Source organism: Marmota marmota, unplaced genomic scaffold, assembly GCF_001458135.2.
Source record: "Marmota marmota marmota unplaced genomic scaffold, marMar, whole genome shotgun sequence".
In the NCBI taxonomy this organism is placed as follows: Eukaryota; Metazoa; Chordata; class Mammalia; order Rodentia; family Sciuridae; genus Marmota; species Marmota marmota.
The window spans coordinates 7,187,552-7,202,104 of NW_026000249.1; the positions used below are offsets into that span (position 1 = coordinate 7,187,552).

General features: G+C 41.3%; 1 long non-coding RNA gene across 1 annotated transcript in view; it reads right to left on the bottom strand.

Moving 5' to 3' along the window:
- Nucleotides 1-13,971: 13,971 nt before the first annotated feature.
- Nucleotides 13,972-14,553, bottom strand: part of LOC125614147 — a 43,015-nt gene continuing 42,433 nt past the window's right edge. The window contains exon 2 of the long non-coding RNA XR_007344792.1: nucleotides 13,972-14,280. This is a non-coding gene — a long non-coding RNA (uncharacterized LOC125614147). The remainder of the gene's footprint in view (nucleotides 14,281-14,553) is intronic.

The window sequence follows — 14,553 nt, forward strand, 5'->3', positions numbered from 1 at the left end:
ATCTGAAGGTGTGTGTGTGTGTGTGTGTGTGTATACCCTCACATTAGTAACACTTTTCCCAGGGTGCACTCGTGATGCCTTGGCAGCTAAGGCAACTTTGGAAAGAATTCATAGAATTGGGGCCATGATTTGATTTTCTGAGTGGAAAATTGTATATTTTGATGATAGAACATTAAAGAACACTCTAGAATAAGAAGATCAAGTATAACTAGTGGTGCCTGGGTATTGTCTTCCAGAAAGGTGATGCTGTGTATTATTTCCTCCAGGTCCATGGTTCTCATTGCTTACCCTACACATGTCCTTAAAAAGCAGCATGATTAGAAAGGTTGGTGGATTTGGGGGTTGCTGTAGCTTTCCTACTTTGAAAGTTAGGGGCTAGATCTGGAAAAGCGGCAATCACTTCAAAAGGATAAAGTACAGTTATGCCTCTGGCAGCCCTATGCTGGCAACTTCTCAGGGCCTATGGTCATAAGGGGCCCCATCTGCTTTGGGGGCCCAAAATTTAATTGTGTAAAGGATTTCAAACCTAAAAGGAAGTATTTAGAAAATTATTTCCAAAAACATCCACCAGCCCAGGTTATATGCTTCATGAACTATTGTGACTGAACTCATGTTCACTTTTGGTCTCTGCATCTTGAACAGATGCTATTGATGCCCACCCACATCCACTTGGCATTCTCTTTCTCCAAGCCCACCTGGACAGTGTCCTTCTCCAAGTAGCCACAGTTCTCTACCTGAGGGCTTTCTCTCAGCCTTCAAGTAGGGCAAGGTGGAAATGCCTGGAAATTAATGTTCCTGGGAGCAGCTTTTTGTCAGTGTTCCCCTCAGGTGGACAACTCTAAGTTGTGTTTTACACTATCTCCTAAAGCACCCCGGCCCCGGCAGATTGAACCTCAGTTGCCCATGATAAAAACCTGTTTAATAACCTACACTTTAGGGCTTCCCTCCCTTCCCAGTCTCACTTTTCCACTCTCCAACCATACTTCTTGGAGTCATCTTCCAAACATATTACTTGTACTTAAATCTTTGCCTCGGGATTGGCTTTTGGGGGAATCCATTCTACGGCAGTATTTCAGTGTCTCTTAAAAAAAGAAAAAGAAAAAAGAATGATGTCATTTACTGAAGTACAATATAAAACCCAGGTTACCAACCCCACCATTGTCTCCAACCTTGGGCAATCCACTTCATTCCTTGAGCTCTCCCTTCTTCCGTAAAATGAGACTCATGGTCTTCTTCAACTGGGATGTGATGGGTCATTTGGGTGGGACAGCAATTTGTTGAGTGGATGATCTGAACATTTCCAAGTTATCTAGCAGGTCTGGTTGTGCCTACTAAAACCAGTTAAGGAAGCTCTACCTTCATAATCATGTCAACCAAGAATATCCCTCCATATCTGCTAAATACCTGCAGGAAGTGATACCATCCCTGTCAAGAACTGCTAGCAGATCATTTCTGAAGTCATTTCTAAATTTCACATTCCAAGATTAGCTTATCAATCAAGAACCTCAGGAGTGAAGGGAGCAGCATGCACCATGGTATATCTCAGTTTTGAGAGCACTGTTGAATGTGGCTCTAAATAGATTCTGTGGTATCAGAAACAGCCACTGACTTACCTCCTTCCTAAAAGGTTGAAGAAGAAAACATTTAAGGTTCCCTAAAGTCCCTGACCAAGTTCCCCTTGCATCCTTTTAACAGAGCTCCTCTGCATTTGTATTTGGTGATGAACTTGAAAAGCTCTATTAAAACATATAGGTGCTCTGAAAGCATTGGCTCTTTCTTAAAGCAGGCTCATCCCTGGGCAATAATGTTTCTGGTTATCTTTACCTTGTCAGAGATGCATGCACACGGTATAGAGAGAGAAGAAAGACGTTCTACAAGGTTTGCTCTGTCTTAGGCAAAGTCAGAGTTGTGATTTATTCCTGAGCCCTTCATTTATTCTGCTAGTGGGGGATTTGATATCACTGCCATTTTCCTTTTTGTTTCTTTCAGAAATGTAGAGGTGGCAATAAATTGTTTCTTTTTCTTGAAGAAAATCCAAAAGTATGTTCCTATGTGAGAAAAATTGGTCTTATTTATGCCACACACCTAACCACTGTCTATCAAAGAGGAAACTTTCCATAAATGTATATTGCATTGATTAATCAATTTACTAATTCACTAGATGAAAACATTGAAATGAAATGTTTCTTTGCAAAATTTTTTTCTGTTCCAGAAAGACATTTGAAGACCATGACACCATCCTTCTTTGATGTGTGGTGAGCTTAATTTTTCCAGGAAGGAAAGTTTAGGTGAATTCTTTTTTTATTATTTTTTTAGATGTTGATGGACCTTTATTTATTTATTTGTGGTGCTAAGAATCGAACCCAGTGCCTCACACATGCCAGGCAAGTGCACTACCACTAAGCCACAACCCCAGCCCAGTTTAGGTGAATTCTGATCTTGGTTTTCCATAAAGTGATCAAAATTCAGAGGTAAATTGAAAGGTGAGCCACAAACTTATTAAAATACCAGCAAAGACTTGCCAGATAGAAAGCAAAGCAAAGACTCCTGTCATGTCCAAGCAAGACAAAGACCAATCCAAAACAAGAAAAAGTGGGACAATTTTCTGTCATCTTTTAGACCTGTGTATAGCATTAACCTTGAAGTAGAGTTTCTGGTAGATATTTTGTTTCTTCTGTTGGGTTTTGAAATCAACAAAACTGACTAGCTTAGCTCTATCGAAAGCACAAAGGGAGATGGGAGCTCTATCTTTAAATTTGGTTCCAAGCATAATGAAAAATGAAATACTTGTGATTATGGGTTTAAACTGAGGCAAATATACACCTGGAAGAAGACAGAATCTCTTTGCATGAGAAGGAGTAAGTAAAATGGATTAGAAATAAATTACGTAGCTGAAGAATTTCCAGTAATATGCTTCTTAGCGTGGCCCAGGCAGAGATAAGGACAGAATTCTATCTGGTGCTACTCTGATGATGCGATTAACTTCTCAAAAATTGACCTTTTGAAGGTTAATTTCTATAAAAGGACACAGATGAATTTCAAAAAAGAAAGACTTCAGGTCCCCCAAATGGAGGTGGTCTGTTGGCTCAGCATAGTGGCTGAATCAACTAGGAAATGTGGTGTCTGGCCTGGTGGTGACAAGGGAGTGTGTTGCAATGGGGGGTTAGACAAAGGTCAGCAAAGCCAAAGGATTTAAAAGAGGCGGTTATGGGGACTGTCCTGCTCAGCTTCCTGACCCGCCAGGCTGATGTCAGAGGGTTTATTCAGATTTGAGAGCCTTTGTTTGAGAGGATTGGAGTGATTCCTAAGAGACAATGCCCGACTAGAGGCTGGGGGCACTCGACGCCTGAATTGAATTTGGGCAGTTGCTGAGCAGATGGGGATCAGAGGGGAAAACAAAAGGGAAGCTGTTCCCAGCACATCCACATGAAGGGAGAATTGCAGAGCCAGCTGCAGGCAGGAGAGCTTCCTGCTCAATCTCACTGGGGAGGCCTCCGGTGTCTCCATCTTGTAGAAGAAGATGAATCATCCCTAGGGTTTGTGGGGCATTGCCCATTTCATAGAAAGGAGAGAAAGGCAGAGGTGGAGAAGGACCAAGACCATGAATTTCTTGAAGATTTGTGCCATTTCCTCATTTGCAGGCTGGTGAGGTTCCTAGACTCATCTAGTCTGACACCTCATTTTAAGGTACTAAATCTGGGACCTATAAAAGTGAAATGCCCTACCTGGACTCTGTCTTAGGTTGGCTTCTTCTAAAAGCAGACCTGAGATGAGGAATACAGTGCCCACCATTGTTTAGGAGATAGCCCCAGGAAGTAGTGGTCAGAGGCTAAAGAAGTGACATAGGGACCAGAAGGAAGCCAACATAATATGTTAATGAGCAGGCTCTCTGCATGGGCCACTGGGGCTCAGCCCTGCTGGGGATCTCTGAGAGGCTGGGAAGAATGCATTTCAGAGTTTCCCACCCAGGGGCTGAGGAAGCTGGGTGTTTATTCACAACCTGCCCCTTTTTGGTTGAGGACTGCTCCTAGAGATGTTAACTCCCCAGCACTTCTGTGCTCCAGTGGCCAGTGAAAGCCCTCAGGCATAGGCTCACAGGTGCATGGAGCAGGAAGCCATAGTCATGTGCAGAATGGGAAAGGAGTTTACCAGAGGAATTTGGGGCCATGCTCTTGCGTGTGAAGCTAATGAAGAGGCTGCCCATTCCAAGGCTTGGCAAATGTTTCTCTGGGTGCTCTACATCACACCAATAGATCCAAACCACTTTTCTCGGCTCTAAGGTAGAGGGAGTACATTAGATGTCTTAGACTGTATGTATGGTGAGTCTCCTTCTTCCTTGCTTACTCCTCTACTCTCTTTTAATTGAGATTTTCAGCTTTCCATTTTATTCCAAGTAAAAGCCAGATTCCCAATAGCCCACAGGGGCTTGCATAATGGCCACTGGTCCTCAACACCAGTGCTCTCTGATCACACCTGTGCTATCTCCCCTCTTTTTCACTGCATCACATTCCAACTGCTCTGCCTCCTTCTTGTTTCTTGAACATACTACATATACAAACTTATGTTTCAGTACCTTTGCTCTTGCTCTTCCCTCTGCCTATAATTCTTTTCTGTGCATATTCACAGGGTTCTGACTCTCTTTAGGTTTCCACTTATGCCTTGCCTTATTAATCAATGAGGCCCCTCTCAACCATCCCATTTAAAACCTCACAACCCTTCACCTTCTCTATCCTCCTTCCCTTCTTGATGGTTCTCCACAGTCCTTAGTGGCCTGTGGTACACCATATAAGTGGTCTGTTTAATTTTATACTGTTTATCTGCTTGTCTGCTTAGCCTCTCTAGATTATAAGCTTATGAGAGCAGCAACCTGTATCTATCTGTTCACTGCTATATTCCCAGTGCTTAGGATTATGTCTGGCATATAGTAGATGCTAAACAAAATTATTAAATGAATGAATGACACTATGGAGATCATTGGCAATTAGACAATGCTTTCTCCCTTCTCTAATCCTAGCACAGTGCCTAGAAGGCTAATGACACCTTTCTGCTGCGAAGTTTAAATATACCCTGGGAAGATTTCTCCTTATTCAATAGATAGACCAGAAGCTTTGTAGCCCAGAAGATCTTGGTTAGAACTCCCTAGACTTAATGCTCTGCTTCCCCCAAATCCTAAACATTATTATCTCACCAATATCCAGCAATCCTCTCTTTCTGGGAACAAGGAAGATTTTACTCTCCACCTCTTCAAAGGGGTGAGACTACCTGACTAGTTTTGGCTAATAGGCTTTTAGTACAGAAGAACAGAGATGAGTTTTCAATGTATTCTTGTCATCTACATCAGCAAACCTTAAAGCTATGTGTGGAGATGGTGTGGCCTCTGAGACCTAGGCCCCAAGTAATCATGTGGTACAGAGTCCCCCACCCCACACTGTCCTACTTTGGACATATGGCATGAGCAGAAAGTAGACTTTTAATATGAGTATTATTTGTTACTGCAGCATAACTTATCCTATCCTAACTAATACAGTTAAATACTAGTGGTATTGCTATAGGTAAGTTACTGCACTCTGAACCTACATTTTTTCATTCATTAATAATCTTTGTACCATAGGATGGGTGGTCCATAGGGTATATATACATGTGTGTGCACATCCTCCTACACACTCACACTTTAACTTATGGCTTTCACAGTGCCTTAGGGAGGAGTTGCTGAGGACTCAGTGTCTCCCATAGATATAATACCTCAGCCAGGTAGACATACAGTGCTGCTTTTGAAGTCAGATAAGGAAGCAAATTCTATGGCATGGGGTTATCCAGGTTTTTTTTTTTTTTTTTTTTTGACAAATCTGGGTTTCACCTAGGTTCTTTAGAGAGTTTTGCCACAGAAAAAGGCAGAAGTGATTGTGAGTGATAAAAAGATAAAAGCTAAAGAAGTCTGGCCTAGAACAATTAGATGTGAGCTCTACGTTTACACAGCAGATAATTTGATATTTAAAAATGTGGAATGTCAGGCTGAGTGAGGGAAACTGATCAGAAGAAGGCTACCTGGCATCTGATTTCAGTGGTACTGAAAGGATGGGTATAAGAGAGCAGAAATGAGGAGATCTCTGGGAAATTATTTTCACTTCTCTGAACCCTTATTAGAGCAAAACACAAGGCATTTCCCAAGAGGCTATAAATAATGAGCATCATCACAATTTTAAGTGCTCACACTGATTGATTACTGTGTGCCCTTTGGCTTCAGCAGGTCACTTGAGTCAACTCATGTAACTTTCTCCACAATGCTATGAGGTGTCGTTGCTATTTTCCTCACTTCACAGATCTGGAAATTGAGGCACAAAGAGGTTAAGCAAGTTGCCTGGGGTTAAGTAGCATAGTTGTGATTCAAACCCAAACAGTCTGACTTCAGAGCCAGCTTTGCATATGATAGCCAGTTCCTGCATAAAGCTCTTCTATGAGAAGTGCAAAAAATGCTTTAGTGGATGCATTGCTCCAGTTTTCCTTGTGCAGGAGGGTTCATTGCTATTTGCCTCCCTTCTTCCTCATAGAGTCATGATGAAGATGAACAGTTTAGTTAACTTGGTGGGAATATGGGTAATTGTAAGGGTCCATTACACAGCACAGCATGAATGCTCCAAGATCCCAGTTGAATGTTGATACTGATAATGATGTCTTTTAATTCACAGGTAACGTTTATCACATGGTAATAAGAGGTAAGGGGTATGTAGTAAAGACTATAGGTACTCTGTCAAGATCCTCTGTCATTCTGTTAGGATCTGTACCCTACTCCAGATATATATATATATATATATATCTGTCGATAGACCTTTATTTTATTTATTTATATGTAGTGCTGACAATCGAACCCAGTGTCTCACACATGGCAGGCATACGCGCTACCACTGAGCCACAACCATAGCCACCTTACTCCAGCTTTGATAGACTTTCAGTAGCCAGAGCCTGCAGTTCATGTTCCCAGAGCTGTCTTTAGGCTATTGGACCCTTTGTCTGTGGGCTTGAAGAGCCCTAAATAGCTGAGTTTACATGCACATGTGTGTAAACTTAGCCTAAGATGAGCATAAAATTTGCTTAAAATGATGTAACTCATATTTCAGAATTCCCCATACAACCTCAGGTGAACTTCAGCTAAGACCCCAGCCTTGCCTAGCTCTTCCTGTTCTCTCTCCTGGAGATTCTCCCTCATAAATCTTTCTCTTCACTAGTGTCTAATCCCAATTTCATTGGGAAAGGGTGAAAAGAGGAAACACTGAAAAGCAAACCTGAGTGGGGTGTCTAAAACTTCGAAAGAGGTATGACAGGGAGAACTTGATCTTCTTGGCTTGGCCTGTCATCGCTCACTAGATGCCAGACATCCATTATGGAGCTGGGCCTGCTGCAGGTCGCCTGTGCCCTGACCCTTACCAATGCTGCCATGCAAGGCAGCCAGAGCCTTTTAAAGCAGCCTGTAGAGAGCCCACAGGGTTCTGTGTACTTGACTGCCTGTTCCCCAGTTGCAAAAAGCAGTTTACATTTCTGCCACTTGCCTGACCTGCTGTGACAAAGCAGCCCACTGGGGCAGCTTGGCATCACTGCCTGGCTCTGGTGCTTGCTCCTTCCTGGCAATGGCCCATGGCAACAGGAACAGGGATGGTGCCAAGCATGCCAATGTAGTTATGCCAACCAGTTTCACTGTGGCAGTGGACTAAGGATGCTTGAACATGCCTGTGTGTCATTACAACTAATGCTGAAGACACTGGAGGGGAATGGCCATTTCCTTATAGTTTCCTTTCTCCGAGCAATCATGGCTTGCTGGTCACCTTCAGCTTTATTATTCTCATTCCTAAATCCAGCTGAATTTAGAAAAGATAGAGCTGCTACAAGGTAATAAATACAAAAGAAACCTTTGCTCATAGAATTCAAAGACAGAGGGAGGAGGGCGAGGGTTCTATCACTTCCAGTCTGGGTAACCTTGGACAAGTTACATGATCATTCTAAGCCTCAGTTGCCTTATCTATGTAATGGTTGTAATAATCATATCCAGCTCATAGGATTGTTTTGATGAGTAAAGGAAATATTAGTAATAACACAATTTCTAGCACATGGTATATATTCAATTAATGTTAGCTGTTATTACTCATAATTCATTAATAGTATCCTTGTGTGAGCTTGACTCCTTAGGGAGGTGATACAAACCAGTGCCTCTCAAACTTTTATGTGCCTAAAAATCATCAGGAGAGTTGATTAAAATGCAGATTTTTGAATCCCACCCTCAGGTTCTGATTCAGCAGGTCTGCATTTCTGACAAGCACACTACTGGTACTGGTGATGCTGGTCCACAGATCACACTTTGAGGATCATTCATATAAGCCATAGTACAGCATTGTCCTTATCTACAACAGCTGTTCTGATGTGTTGGAGGGAAACATACAGTGCATTTCTCTTAGCTCATGCCATAAGCTCCAACATATGACTTTTACCTGCCTACAACTTCTATTCTATCCAGCTTCAGAATTAATGCTTTACATTGTCCTAAGCATTGATAAGACAGGAAAGCAGAAGCTAGTGCCTAGAAAAACTAAGAAATGCTTAGGGCTTGAAGGTCAATCACACTGGTGAACCTGAGGACTATTTAGAAAGAAGTCAGGGCGTATTCTAGACACAGATTACAGTGGGTTCCCCTTTCCCAGGAGGCAACCAGAGCTGATAGAGGAGAAATATACTCATTGTCTGCTTCTCTTGCACAGAACAGAGCTCATGCAGAGAGGAAAATAAGGATGCATCTGAAATACTCTGTAGGCAGTTCTTGGTTGTTTTTTTTTTTTTTTTGGATAGTTATAACACAAAAATCAAATACCATTATTATCAAAATAAGGGGCTAGTATTGCCCTCTGTGTCCTGACAATTTCCCTTCCATCTTCATGTGTCAATGTCTTTCCTCAGCATTCAGAATTTTGCCCCCTTGCATGCTTTTTTTTTTGACACCAGAGACTCTTTCATTCAAAAGTGCCTGAATTCTGAGAGTTCCTGGGTTTGGATCTCTCTGAAGCCAAAGTGCAATAGAGAGACAGAGCTGCAGGACATCTAGAAATCATGGTTTCTTTTTCACAGTTTCTTTCCACATTTTCTTAAGTGCCTACAATTAGGACGTTTGTTTTATAATTAGAAAATCTAGATACTATTTTCTTTCAATCAAGATTGGTAATTCTCATAACTTTTCTATGTACATATATGAATACACCACAGCAAATCTCTACAACAGGTACAACCACAAGACTGGGATCCTAATTAGAATAAGATACACTCCATGTTTGCATAAATATGTCAAATTATTCTCCACTGCTATGTGTAACTAAAAATAACAACAAAAAGAGATCGACAATTTTGTACATACCCTCTAACTATAGCTTATACTTCATGGGGGCTTTGTGTCAGCCAAGAAGATACTGTGCTAAGTACTTACAGGTATAACATCATTTAATTCTTGCCATGAATTTAATGAGATTAGAATTGTTGTCCCCATTTTATAGAAGAAGAAATGTAGATACTAAGAGGTAAAGCATCATGTTCAAGTTTGCAGGGCTAAGAAACAACACAGACATTTAGACTTGTTTTTTTAACTATCTTCTCAACCATGTAAAAAAAAATATATAAGCCAGGCAAAATTTTTGGAAGGAAATAGGTCAACATTTTGACAATGCTTTGTCTAGATGGTGCAATGATACAAAGATGGACATTTTATTCTTCTTTTCTGATTTTCTAATTATTTTCCCAATAACTAGATAGGACATTTATAATAAAAATATTAATTGAAAAAAAACCACTTATCTCAGGTTCTTTCCTTCAATTTTAATGTCTAAAGTCATCCTGGGGAGATGATCTTTTGTTATTCTGTAATATTTCACAGGGACACAAACTCTGCAGGAGCTAGTCAATGTGGTTAATCATTCTGTAGATTTACCTACAAGAAGTCCCAAAAGCGGCTGACTCCATTATCTCAATGGTAGTACTTCTTGTAATCATGTGCTCTTCTTGCTGGGCAGGGACCTATGTCAGGAGGCTATGCCCTTTGAGCTGTTCCTCAAAGTTGAAATGAGTTTGTGCTGATCATATAAATTCCTGCTTAGCCACCTTCATGCTCTAAAGCCTGCCTTGGAGAGTTTGATGGTCAGGATTACAGATCAAACTCATGCCCTTGGCCTCTTGATCAGGGGAGGATAATTGCTACAGCAAACAAGTCCCAAATCTTAGCAGTGTATACAATAGATATTTATTGTTTGCTCTGAGAATGGTCCCGTTTCAACATTTGCTGGAGATCTTCTACCTGGTCTTCAAGGAGAAGCCCCTCTATCTTGTGGCTCCACCTCAGAGTATTCCAATTTTTCTTCTAATTCTATCTGGTCCACAGAGGAGTCTCACTCATGGGAGATGTCTGTGGATTAGGCTTGGAAGTGGCACATATCATATTGGCACATTTAATTAGCCAGAACTTGGCCACATGGTGATCCCCTAACTGCAAGGGAAACTGGAAAACGTAGTCCAATTGTGTTTTGAGGAGGAAAATGAATCAGGTCCTGTCTGGGGAACACATAGAAGTCTCTGCTACAGGCACATTCATTTCATCAATAAATATTTTTATAGTACGTACTGTGTTTCATATTTGTAGATACTGTTTGTGTCCTGTGTGCTATAGGCAAGGGGCATTTTGCCTTTGTTCTGGGTCAGAGCCAGATTTGGAAAGGTCCTATTCAAGACTAAGTAGAGGTTGCTGTGCTTGATTTCTAATCTTTTGGGCACAAGGCACTGTTGCTCCTCCAAACACCATAGTTCCTATATAAGTCAGAATTCAGCCATGAGAAGAGAAATATGCCAACAATTTTAACAGAGAATTTAACAGATATTAGAAGACCAAAAAGGCAGAAAGTGAAAAAGAGATGGAAACTGTAGAAAGCAATGACTACCCTTAAGACTGGGTGAACAAAGGAAGGGGATTAGGGTTATAAAAATGTAGAGGTTTGGATGTGATAACCTGCAGAGCTGAGACCTAGACCCTTGAGGAGGAAGTGCTGCCTGGTTATGTTGGTATCTCAGAAAGAGTGCACTGAGACTGGTTCTGGGATTGCCAAAAAATAAGAGGTTAAATTCTGGAACTAACTGCCATTGCTTGAATGAAGGGCTATTACTAAGAGGATGCTCAGGGGAATAGGAAGAGACAAACACCTCCTTGCTGTATCTTATTGATCTCCCTCTAGCTCCCTCTACTGGCAATGTTGAAAGGATGCAAGTGGTGAAGCACAAATAAGGTGTGTACAATAGTCCAGACCCCAGCATCACAGCGCAGAGTATAGAAAGAGTGAGTATGAAACTGGTAGTCATTTAATAACTGGTGCAAGGGCTTTTGTTTCAAGCTCATTCAATCGATGTTTTGCTTATATAGAATGTCTCAAGGTAAGGGGTTGCTCAGAGATCTCTGAGTACAGTCTGGTTCAAAGAGGAAGGGATAGACAAACTCTAGATAGGGCAGAGGGGTGGAAGGGGAAGGGAAGGGGCATGGGGTAATTAGTAATGGTTGAACGTGATGATCATTATTATCCAAAGTACATGTACGAAGACACGAATTGGTGTGAGTATACTATGTACACAACCAGAGATATGAAAAATTGTGTTCTATATGTGTAATAAGGATTGTAATGTGCCCCACTGTTATATATAAATTTTTTAAAAGCACATTATTGAATGCCAGGTATGTGCTTGATATTGGGGATACAGCTATGGAAAAGGTAGTTCTTGTCCACAAGAACCTCACAGCATACATGTGCATACACAGCACACACATAAACATATGTATGGACATGCTCACAAACATGGTATAAATGAGAAAAGGAACAGGGAAGCACTAAAAGATATCCATGGTTAAGGGTAGAGAGCTTTTTCTCTTCTTGGCTGCCTCTAGTTGGGAAATGAGTTTAGCTCTCCTTTTTGGAGAAAATAAGGCGAGGAGAAAGTGGCATTTTAGTATGTCCTTGGCCTGGCATGTAGATCATCGATTGTTCTGCTGCTTGGATTTGCTCTGCCAGCGAGCAGCCATCTCGATTGGGGGTGAATTAAGTAGAGGTTGACCTTGACTGAACAGAATGAGAAAAGTATAAAACAAATGAGGGCAGCCAATGTGTGCTGGTCTCTCAGAGGCCTCTGATTTTCTCTCTGGGGTGTAGGAAGGAGTTGGATCCTTTTATTTGTAACCTTTAGGCATTTGCTACAGAGTACTTAGGGCTAAACTTTTTCTAACATTGGAAAGGTGGTACATTTTCTGTGATTCTGTGTGTACAGAGAGAAAAGGCCCTGCATGTATGAGCTGCATTTTTTCCTTTATCATGGCAATTTTCACATGTATGTCCTCATTTTACATTAATTGAACATTTACTGTGTGCCAGCCATAAACAACAAATAAAAGCCTGTCGATCTGTCAGTGAGCAGTGTGAATTGCTGAGGAACACTCTACCCTTCTGATATAGGAAAGCCATGAGTCATCCTGACACTCTCTTTTTTCACATAATGAGCATCATGTTGCCCAGGAGTCCTGCCATTAGTTACATGACTGAGTGAAGCTACTTAAGCTCTGTGGGTGTCTGTTTTCTCATCTGTAAAATGGGGAGTCAGATTAGATTAGCTCAGGAATCCAGCCAGTATTTATTGAGGGTTCACTTTGTGTCAAGCTCTGCTTGCTTTTAGGCTGACATTATGGTGACCTGTCTAACTTAGCATTTATGAGACAGTCCTGATTTTATATGCAAATACTTCTTGACTTATGATGAGGTTACATTCTAATAAACCCATGGTAAGTTTAAAACATTGTAAGTCTAATATGCATTTAGTGCATCTAACCTACCCAGTATCCTAGCTTCACAACACAGTGTACTGTGGAGTTATTGGCTGTTTCCCTTTGTGATCTCATGGCTAACTGGGAAGTGCCAAGCATTGCAAGAGAGGCTCATACCATGTATTACTAGCCTGGGAAAAGATCCAAATTCACAAAACAAGGTACAGTTTCTACTAAAAGCATATCACTTTCCCACCATCATAAAGTTGAAAATTTGTTAAGTCGAGCCATCATAAATTAGGGACTGTCTGTAATTTGATTTGTCTCAAATAAAGGCAAATTCTAAATATATTACCAAATGTGACTCTTTTTTTCAATCAATACTAGGAATTGAATCCAGTGGCCCACTACCACTGAGCTACATCCTTAGCCCGTTTTTACGTTTTATTTTGAGACAGGGCCTCATTAAGTTGCCCAAGCTAGCCTAGAACTCCAACCTCAGCCTCTTGAGAGGCTGAGATTATGGGTGTATGGTACCATGCCTGGCCCATATGTAATTTAATGTTTTCAGTTTTCTTTAGACTTTTTATCTGAGTCAGGAAAAAATGAGATCAAGCATTAAAGATGTCAGCTGTGGGGATGTGGCGAAGATGTATCTGTTATGTTGCTATAACTTGGTGGTTTACAGCCACACAGACTTATTCATTCTTTGTTATAATCCTATTGGTCAGTGGGGAAGACAATTTGGTCCGTGCCAACTCAGCCAAGGCTGGAAGGTCTAAGATGGCCTTACTCCCATGGCTGGGGTCTCAACTTGGGCAGTTGTGTTGGCTGGTCTGTCTCTCCATGTGGCACTCATCCTCCAGGAGGTTAGCCTGGGCTTGTTTGCATGCTGTGCAAGGATGACCACCATCATGAGAGAGCAAATCCAGAAGCATAGATGCCTTTTCATTTCTCTGCTTGAGTCAAGACTTGCTATTATTTCATTTACCTGAAAAGATGGAAAAGGGGTGATCCCTTTCCTGACCAACATAAAGGGTACTAACTGACACCTCTAAAACAAAAGACAGGAGGTTAGCAAAAGGAAAAATAACAAATTTATTTAATCCAAGTTTTACATGCATGAGAGCCTTCAGAATGATGAGCCAGAGATGAAGGGTGAACCATCCAATTTTTTTTTATTTGTTCTTTTTAGATATTCATGACAGTAGATATCCACTTTTATATTTAGGCTCAATGAAGTGTGGACAGCCATGTCGAAATATGATTGAACCAAAAGGGTATGATCTAAAAGGTATGATCAAGTGGGGAAACCCAGTGAGTCCTGTCTGTTCAGATTCTTCTTGGCCTCTCTGTGCAATATTCTTTCCCTGGGGCATGGAGCAGGATCATTTATGATGGGGGGCAGTATTCTTATGATCTGCCATCAGACAAGGAAGGTCAGATAATTTCTTTATGGTCATCTGCAAGGCAGAAGAGGAAAGATTACAGTAATATTTGTTGGATAGCTTGCTTTGTGGAAAGGAATTCTGGTTTCTGTGACCTGCCTTGGGGAAAAGAAATTCTGGTTTCTGTTGCTTGCCTTTGGGGTAAAAAAGGAGATTAGGAGACAGGAAGGCTGGAGAAGTTCAGAGAGAAACTTTGATTCTGAGGCCTTCACTTTGGGGTATCATTTTCTGAGCTCCAACAGACCAAAGCAAGTTGCAAGACTAAACCAGAGTCAGCAAAGGAGGGGT